Raw genomic sequence first — 10462 nt, 5'->3', positions numbered from 1 at the left:
TTTGTTTGATAAATGATTTCTTTTCGGTTTCATTTTTTTTTTTTTTTAAGTGAAAAAGTAAGAATGTTTGGTATGGAAAAATAAAAAAAATTTTGTTTTGTATAGATTTTTTTATTTGAAAAGTAATAAAAAGTGATTGATGTAATGTAAAAAGTAAGAGAATGTTGAAAAAAATGAAAAAGTGAGATAAATTGCCTTTGTCTTGCCTTTTCCAAAAGCGTTTACCAAACGCACCCATTTGCAACAATGTTCAAGGCATCCTCATTGTACTATGGATATTTCGGGACAACGCAAACCTTACAAATAAGGGGTTAAGGATTTTGATAGATCATATGGAGTTTGACTATAAAATGATTTTTTTGTTACAACATATATTATACTTATATTGCATTTATGATGATATTGACAAATGATGAACAGTAACCCTTACATTGATGCATGTGATTTATAAATATTTGAGTGTATCATATGATAACTTGTACGCTATGTGCAATGGTGGAGCTGTTGGAAAAAATAATTGGATGATACAAAAATTCTTGTTGACACTAAATAAAACTAATCCAAACAATTAACAATAAAATAAATAGAATACAATAAATAAAATTAAAGCAAGAAAAAATCTTACAAAGTTATAGAATCACGCAAGAGCGTTGTCTTTAAAGGTTGATTTTGTACCTCCCGGAGTGTATAACTCGGTGCAATCGGATCTTTTGACACACAACTTCCCAAAATTAGACTATAGCGTCTACCTTCATTAAGGACGCACTTCCAAGTAACGAAGATCAAATGAACAACCCTTTAACTGGAAGATTAAGCACAAAGATGATGAAGAATAGAGTACAAAAACTCCCTTTAGAAATAAGGAGCAATTTTAAAGCAAGTCGGAAAACTCACTAAAAAATACCAAACTTTGGTAAAATGGAAAATCCCACTAGCTAGTACTGTACGAGAGTTTTGAATGATGTGTGTGTACATCTAAGTCTTCTCCTCTTTTTTCCCTGTAGCCTTTTTTCCCTTATTCAATTAAAAATAAAAAAAAAGTCTTCTCCTCTTTTATAGAAGTGATAGGATACTTTTTCATTTAAAACCCATGATCATGTCTTAAAGAAAAACTTGGAAGAAAATGTATGGAAAATTGCTGCCTTAATGTCAACCGGTCATCAACATATCAAAATCATATTAAAGCCAAACGGTCAACAACGGATGACTTAAATACAAACGGTAAAAAAAATAAGTAAAACATTTTAATATCCAACGGTCAACCTTTTAAAAACAATTAATGGCTTATTCAAAGTTTAATGACCAAATAACTGAAAAATAATGTTTGTAACATATATAATCTAGCAGGAGCCACATGTAGGCCTGTAGGGGTTGTGGCCCCTACAAGCTGTTTAGAAATTTTTCAATTTTTTTTTTTTTTTTTTTTTTTTTTTTAAACAGGGGAAGGATGATGTTGTTTCAAGGTTCTTTTAGATTAAAAAAATAATAATAGTACTATCATCCTTCAAATATTACTGTAGGTTACGATAGCGCAAAACATATTAACTTTGGAGTTTGGACATCTCTCATTAACAGTAGCCAAATAAAAAAGCTGAAAAGTATGACATTCTCTTTAATGTTGCATGTGTGTTTTTGTTTTAATATATATATATATATATATAAACACCATTGGACCATAAAGTTAACATGTATAGTAACCTGTTAAGGTTGCACCGGTCACGAAACAACCATTGGATCCAAAACATATATAATAACACACACATTTGACCATAAAGTTAACATATATAGTAAACCCATGGCCGTTATCTCGCACGTACCGGTGTACCATATTATACGATATAATTTATCTTCTTTGTTTTTTATTTATTTATTTATTTTGACATATCCACACAAGAGGGAGGAGGAAGATTCAAACTAATGACCACTGAAGCGTGGTCCTCAGCCGATTGAGTTACCTTTTAAGGACTTTCTTATTCATATTTTACATGCATGCTTTTTATAAGTCTCACTTTCATTACAATGTTAAGTACAACGTTTTTTACAAAAGCTAGAGTTCATGTGCAGCAGAAAATATATCTCTATGAGAGTTGCAAATGTGTATGTTTTGGTACACAAAATAGACGTGCACATGTGGGAAAATAATGGCAAGCATTATGTGAGTTAAAACTCACTTGGATCGATTAGATTTTTCGAGTACACTTCCATTCCAGACTCTCCAAATCTGTGAAAAACCTTCTATTAGTCTTAAGTCCACTAAAATAAACCCTAGGCTCGAAAACAAGAGTCGTTGGATGCTCGGTCAAAAGGCCATTCCCTGAACTAGCCCTGGGCGAGCGCTCAACCTAGGGGACGAACGTTCATCTAGTGAGGTTCAGGTGGGAACCTCATTTAACCCATTTGTTTTTCGAGTTTTCTAACGTCCTCTTATGCTATCAAAAGGTTTTTTAACACTATTCTAAGCATAACAACGTCTCTAGATAGTAAAATTAATCTACGCAAGTGGAAACACTAACCAATATTAAAGTTTAAGCTATTAGAATGAAACACAAGAAAACGACAAGGATTACCTCAACCAAGTAAGTCCTCCAAGCAAACTCCTCCAAATGCTCACAAAATCTCACTACTCTCACAAAACCAAAATGACAGAGTTTTTCTAAGCTTATGGGGTGGGAAAAATAGAAATGGGGTGAGGTTCTATTGATAGGGGAAGAGTCTGAGGGCAAAATGGCGAATAACAAGAAAGGGGCGAGCACTCGTGTACTATTGCTCAAAGGGATCAGGTGGCAAGTGATACATGCGGGTAAAAACTAGCGCTCAACAAGCGCTCAACTTGGTCCCTACACAAGCGTTCGTGTAAGGTTGTCAGGCGAACGCTCGTGTGTGGTCCCCCACATGAGCGTTCTTCCACTGTAGCTTCGAGGTCCAAAATTCTAAAAATGCCCTTCCGGGTGCCCCTAGTGACCCAAAGTCCAGTTAACCCTCTAATTAAGCTGTCTTAAGCCTAATTGATTATTTTGGTCACTACACACTATGCCCTGTAGACACCAGACTTTCTCTCTTCTTTTAGGCACGTGCCAGATGTGGTCCGTGCGAGCCAGGGCGTGGATGGTGTGGATCTCATGCGCTTTGTTGGTGAGCCTCACGCGTCGGGTTTCCTCTACCATTTTCTTGCTGGAACTTGCCATTGATACTGGTTTTCTTTATTTTGTTCTTGTTTTGTTGTGTTATCATGGCCTTTGAGTTGATGAGAGATAGGTTTGGTGTGAGGGGTTTGTCGCACGGCCGGGTCAATAAAGCTTTTTTCTTTAGGGATAAGACCTACTCGTATTCAGATCTAGTCTGCGCAAAATAGATCTGCCCCTTAAATGAAATGTGAACATGGGTTGGATTGGAAAATGTAGATACGTTTTTTATTGTTAGATTTTTAGTGTATCTACGATGTTGTACTTTGCATAGCTGATAGTAATTGGACCTCAATATACACACAGTAGAGTTGGTCCACAGAAAACCAAGAGTTGTATCTCTTGGAATTAGTAACTTCCATAACCAAGAGTTGTGTCTTTTGGTTATTTATAAATAACACATGTGATGGAAGTTAAAACTACAGATTATTCATTCAAATCATTTTAGAAACATAAATTCTAAATCTCTCTCAATTCCCTCTTCTATTCTCCATCAAAAGAGCATTTAGGTTGTGGGCATATGTGTTTTGTTATTGTAATAAAACACCACCGTTGAGTTCTTTAAAATCTGTACGTGAGAGACATCACTATACATTATAGAACACTTACCAAATATCCTTATTTGTGAGTTATAGAAGAAAGGTACACAGATAGAACTCTATGTTTTTATGTTTATGTTTTACTCAACAATAGCTTTTGGCTATATTTCTTTGTAAGAGCTTTATACTCTTGATCTCTTATTTAATGAATAATTGCTTCAAAAAAAATCTACAAACCTATAAACATTATATATATATGACAAAAAAGCACCAAGTATGATGAATCACTGACATATATATATATACACAAACAAGCATAAATGGGTCGATATCTATCGGTAACCCAAAAATCTGATTTAGATTGTCATAAACTCTTAGAATCATTCTTTGCACACCTTTGAACCTTTTTTTTTTTTGATTCAATTGGGCTGACATTTCTTTCTCTACACACTTATTTTTTTTTGCTTCTAATGGTTGTTTTTGCAGAGATTATTCTTCATTTTTGTTTTAAATTATGTTTATCATATTTTAGTTTGGCCCCTACAATAATGATTTTTGCCTTCGTCCTTGGCTATGTGTATTTATATTCATTAAATCGTGGGTTTACACTAATAGATTTTCCACCTATGAAACATGTTTTGTTTTATAGCTGTTTAGTCGATGATAGATATTGAGAAACGTCAAGTTCTTTTGAAGGACACATTCATGATTATTTTTTATGAGCTAGATTCTCTTTGGTTGAAGGATATGTATGATGGCAATGGAGACATCCGCTACGATATGATTGAGGTCATTTGTTTTTTTGACATGTTCACACAACGAAAGTGGAGGGAGGAATTCAAACTAGTAATCTCCGCTTCATTAAGCGTGGTCTACAACTAATTAAACTACATCTTGGGGACATGAAGATCATTTACATGCTTTATCCTTTTAATTATAGGCTTTGAAACTTGAAGTTATTTATGACTCTTATATTTGGTGGGATTTAAAGAAAAAATTTAAGTATTTGTTTCTAAAAATAAAAGGGAGTATTTTGAGAATTTAAAGAAAAATCCTAATGAAGGATACATCGAGTAAAATTAAAAAATTCTATATAATAAATTGAGAACTTTTAACTTTAAGAATTACATTGCAAAATAAGTAAACATGGAAATGAAATTTTCAAAAAATTATTAGCATTATCAAAAAAGTCTCAAGGCATTTTTAGTAACTAGTGGAGGTGGCACGTGCAATGCACGTACTTGGTTTTCTGTGTTATGTATCACTATAATTGTTAACATTATAATTAATATGTATATACTATATTATAAAATATATTTAATTTCTAAATTATTGATCGAACAAATATTTATTAAATTTTCTAAACAAATAAAGTAAAATTATAAATTAAGTAAATATGATATTAAAAAAGAGTTAATTTACATAGTAGACATATGTTCTTACTTCAAATCAAAGGGTATATATATATATATATAGCACATTCATGTTCAATGTTTTTATCTCAACCAACTTATAGGTACATAAAATTGTAATTTAATCAAATGTTTTCTTATTATAATGCATCATAGGCCTTGAAAAGCTATAAAGTTTAAAATAAATCATGTTTCCATGAATAACAAAAATTTAAAAGCATGCATATATGAATTATCACCATAATAGTATATCTACTTTTATATTTTCCTTTCAACAATCCTAATAACTTGTACATAAATATTACCAAAAGCATGCCACCATCAAAGCATGCAACTAACTTAACCCAAGCAAACTATTAGCTACTACAATTAGTTTGTCATGAGTTTCAAAATACATAATGAGTTTCAAAAATGCATTTGTTTTGTCTTAATCTTGCACACTACTTGATACTAAAATTTGTTTTAAAATACATCACTTTGCAATTTAGTTGGTCAAAGGAGTAGATAATGCTAGCAATTTTTGAGTTGTGGAAATTGATTCATCTTCGTTTGATGGCTCTTGAACGGTAGTTATGTTGAATCTTTGGCGTGATCCTCCACCTCCATCAATCAATGTAGCTCTTAACCGAATAATGAATTCTTGCTCCAAAGAAAGCCTTGCAAGGCTTTGTATATTAGTAATGTCCTCCTATTTATAACAGAATAAAAATAAGATAAGATTGATGAATCATAAAAATAAGAAAAAAAAATGAAACAAAGATAAAATTGTTTAGCTTATATTTAACTTACATTCATGGTATATTGAAGGAGATACTACAAAAGTGTAAAGTATACTGATTCTAGAGGTTTGGAAAGCAATACTGCATTTGTTTTAACAAATGTATTTACAATGCAATTTCATTTCTATGAAGAGTTGAGATTTCCTTTATTATTCTTTTAATATAATTGTGCTATGTTTTCATGATTCTTACTCTCTTTCAAATTTTAGCATTTTAATTGATACAAGGGTACTCTTAGTGTGAAAAATAGTATTGATATTAGTTTTAGAATGTTTGACTTGCACAACAAAGTAAAGTTACAAAGGTTCCATGAGAAGTGGAAGCTATTTGTCGGTACCGTAAAAATAGTAAAGAAAAAAAAAATCTAAGAAGAAGAAGTACCCTTTATATTTAAATGCCATATTTCACATTTGACCTATTGGATAGTTTGATTTCAATAATGATTGATAATGTCATGAAAACAAACAAAAAAATAGACTTCAATTACAACATTTGAATTCAATGTCAGCTAAGATATTTTTTGTACAAGGTATAAACTTTTTTCATCAAAAAAAAAAAAAAAAAAAACCAACAAAGAGTCCATTAAAAAGGACAACCCAATGTCACCTAAGATATTTTTTTGTACAAGCATCACAATCCAATAATAAGGGAATGATCTGCAACACATGGAAACTCTACAGAACAATAGGTTCAAAACCATGTAAATAATGTTTAAATTAAAAGTGCATCTATGTAATGCCAATCTAGCTACAACGGGTATTAAAGCCATTCTCCACAAAGAAAAAATGTTTTTCTAAATTTTATTCTAAGAACAACGAATACTTCAAAACTAAGACACAAAAATGTGACCATATATGAGTGAAAATAAACCCCCACCCCCACCCCCCCCCCCAAAAAAAAAAAAAAAAACGTTGGTATCTAGTAGTAATAAGATTACCATGTAAGCTAAAGTAAACAAATGGCTCTTTAAAAAAAACAACCTTAATAGAGAACAATATTGATGTGTCAGAATATATATATATATCTACAACAATTGGAGTCATCTAGGCTAGAACTGTAAAAGAAACATCAAATTAATATGAAGATAATGCAGGGATGGAAGGAATCTTACTATTGATTGAGATTCAAGTTCCCTTCTTTGTAATGGGTGGATTACTTGTCTAGCCATTGTAGTAAATGTTTCTTTCAATCAACTCACCCTCCACACACAAAAAAAAAAAAAAAAAAAGGAGCAAGGAGTTATAAATGCAAAGAAATGAAAAATAAACATAAGCTTAAAATATTCAAAAGTACTATCCCTGAACATGGGAGGACAATAGCCAAAAAAAAAGTTAACAAGCAAACCCAATAACAGTGCAAATCATTCAGCACATCTCCATAGAAGGAGAAACAACAAAAACAAGCCCTGTTAAACAAAATGTTTTAAGAAAATTATAGTATCAAATAGAAAAGTAATTTAATTATTGAGTGCCAAGAAGACAGTTCATTGACTTCCTTGCTATTGATTCTAATTTTAAACAACATAAAAAATCCTAAAGCATATAAACACACAAGCATACACAACAAGAGAGAGAGTGCAAGGAGAAGATGAGGGGAATTTTTATAATTTATTAGAGAATAGAGAGGACAATAACATTGTTATGATATTTGCAGATGTCTAGCTCACCACATTGGTATATTAAATTAAAGGGTACTCTACTTATCAAAAAAAAAATAATAATAATAAAGGGTACTCTATGTATTGATCTAAACATCATTCTATTTCTTTATTTGTTCATATATGCTCCCCCCAAGCATTGGATGGTTTCAAGGAGCATGTTTAATTCATTAAAATAGAACAGTAGTGGGTCAAGAAATACAGCATTTTGGAACCACGATTCCAACAATTTGTACATGAAACTCATTACAAACATTTTCAGGTCGTGAAACATTCTATATAAGGAAATCATTCTCGCCAAATCTAACTAAAGTTGTAGAAAATATTTCAAAAGTAAACCGCACTACTCTCTTCAAGTTGTCCCCAAAACACTATCACCAAACAAATCAAAGCAAACAATATCTTCTTTGAGTGAATGAGGGTTCAAAAGTAGATATTTTTCCTCCTAGACAAAAATGCTTAAGTCAAAAAAATGTTTTCTCCTTTCTATCAATATCTAATATCTAATCAAATTCAAGACATGGATTAAAACCTCTACACTGCTAATGTAGCATTGATTTCTCCAAAAAAAAAAAAAATTAAAAAAAATAAAACCACATGTTAGGAATGACATCAAAAAAAGAAAACATATCTTATGGGAGATAATTAAGCTTGGAAATATTTTGGAATTTAGAATGAATATAAAGGTATGAAAGTCCAAAGCTAAGCATGGAAAATAAAAAAGAGTTATAGGGGGCATAATTATTTGATTGAAAAAAAAAAAAAAAAAAAAAAGCAATGCAAATTAGATAACAAAAAAGCATAAACATAAATAATGCCAAGCAGAGGACTTCCTGAAATTTATACAAGAGAAGTGAAACAAACTGCTCTCTGATATCATCACTGGCAAAGCTAAGAAGTTGCACAAACAAGGAGACAGCACCATGCTCAATTACCACTCTACATGCATCTGAAATCTGCTATCATAATGTTATCAGTAAACAGGTAGACTCAGATTCGGCATAATTTACTTTCACATTACATTTACACACAAATGTTCATACAAATAATAAAGAGAGGACAATTGGTCAAGCACATTACACTACATTACCTAGATCAGCAGATTGTGTTGCCCGTCCCACTGATGATTCTTTCTGCATGTAGAAGAGAAAATGAAAGTCAACAAAAGAGAGCTAAGGGTAAAAAACAAAAGCATAAAATATTTACAAATTTATTCTTGGTGTTATATTGACATCTCTTGCCAACAATTTCGATTACATATTGACGTCTTTCTGCAAGTTGGGCAGATCATTCCTTCCCAGAAACTCCACAAACCAAGGAACCACGCCCGCTTTGATTACCTCATCAATTAGACAAAAATACAGAAATGCATATCAACTGTTAACAATATTCAGAGGATACTCCCTTAAAAAGATGTATTGGGAACCACCTATTAAAAAAAAAATCAAGATGTGTAGTGAGCTTCATCCATACCTATTGATAATTGCTTTTTTAAACTGAGTAGTGGCTTCCAACTATAAAGCAAGATAATCGAACCATACTCTTTGTACCATGAAAGAAATATTTTCTAGCTGTTAAAGAATAGTACACAACACCAAACACACAAGAATCAAACATCAAATCCAAAATTATCAAAACAAATAGCACTTAATTGAACATTGACGCTTCAGTTTCTGAGTAAATATCATCAATGAGGCATTACAGTTCACCATCTATAAGATGATTATTATAATGAACATATATTGAAGGTTTATATGATTAAATGCTCATCAAACTTAGATTAAAGTTGATCTTCTTTTGGATTGTCTAAAACATTAAAATACCTAAGATTAAAAACTTGTCTTTTCAATAAATTTTTGTTTTAATAAATTGTTATTCATAAAACCAACCACATGGAGATAACACAGGAGTTCAACGTCAGGATAGAGATAATAAACACAAAATTTTCAGACCCAACAAAATTTCTACAAATCAACATGATTTCAAGCTTCAAATCCAATGGGTAGAACGAAATTGAAGAGGAAAAGCTAAATGTTTACCTTTTCTTGCTTCCATGGCCGAGATACCCTTTTTGGCTTTACTCTCCCTCAGTTCGCATCTCTCATCTTCTTCTTCTTCTTCTTCAGTTTGCATCTCTCTCCCTCTCACTCTGCGTCTCTTTCTCTCTCAATCTCAGCATCTCTCACTCCCAGCCATGCGTGCGTGTGAAGAGAAAGGGGAAGGATATGAGGAAGAAGAAAAGAAAAAACAAAGAAAGGGGAAGCGTGTACGTGGGAAATAACCAAATGGGCGAAACTTTTTGCTCCATTTTGTTTTGAGAGAGAGAGATAGGTCACTCTCCGCCACCCATCTTCGGTGGAAGAAGCATGTTAGGACTTTTTTCTAGAGACGTCGAAGAGTTGATGCAAATCTTATCTGTAATCGTTCTCTTTCTAAGCAACTAAACCATGAAAATGTGAGGAAAGGAGTAGAAGCAAAGATGGTGAAAAGAGAAATGAAAACAAGGTCCATGATTTGAGGATGCATTAGGTAGAAGAATTCGTCCTTCGGTATGGTTGTTGTCAGAGAGAAGAAAAAAATTTTTTTTGACAGAGATAGAACCAATTTTTTGGAAGAGAAGAAATGTTAATGAAGAAGAAGGTACGGGAAGATGAGAAAGAGGGGTGAAATACCAAAACAACCAATCAGATACTGAAGACTAATGAGGGCAAATTGGTAACCTCATACGCAATAAAAAAAATTGTGAAAACAAAAAATAAAAATACAGAAAAGCCCCTCAAATAAAAATTCTCTTTAATAGCCAAGGGACAAAACGGTAACTTAGCATGATTAAATAAAAACCACTATTCAATCCTCATCGAGGGGAAGTGAGGAAGAAGTTAACAAAGAAATA

At 32.2% G+C, this 10462-nt stretch overlaps 1 long non-coding RNA gene across 7 annotated transcripts; it reads right to left on the bottom strand.

Moving 5' to 3' along the window:
* Positions 1–5359: 5359 nt before the first annotated feature.
* LOC132176416 (uncharacterized) lies at positions 5360–10145 on the bottom strand. 7 transcript variants are annotated; one of them, XR_015911633.1, is made up of 5 exons: positions 9609–10145; positions 9043–9140; positions 8660–8702; positions 7024–8525; positions 5360–5821 (listed from the first exon to the last, which is right to left on the bottom strand). It is a non-coding gene; the product is annotated as an uncharacterized LOC132176416 (long non-coding RNA). The 7 variants fall into 7 exon arrangements; XR_015911629.1 differs by lacking the exon at positions 9043–9140; XR_015911632.1 differs by lacking the exon at positions 9609–10145 and having other exon boundaries at positions 9043–9602.
* Positions 10146–10462: the final 317 nt, after the last annotated feature.

Source organism: Corylus avellana, chromosome 3 (genome assembly GCF_965113065.1).
Source record: "Corylus avellana chromosome 3, dhCorAvel1.hap1.2, whole genome shotgun sequence".
Classification (NCBI taxonomy): Eukaryota; Viridiplantae; Streptophyta; class Magnoliopsida; order Fagales; family Betulaceae; genus Corylus; species Corylus avellana.
Note: the sequence above shows the minus strand (reverse complement) of the source record. Positions and strands in the feature narration are given on the sequence as shown.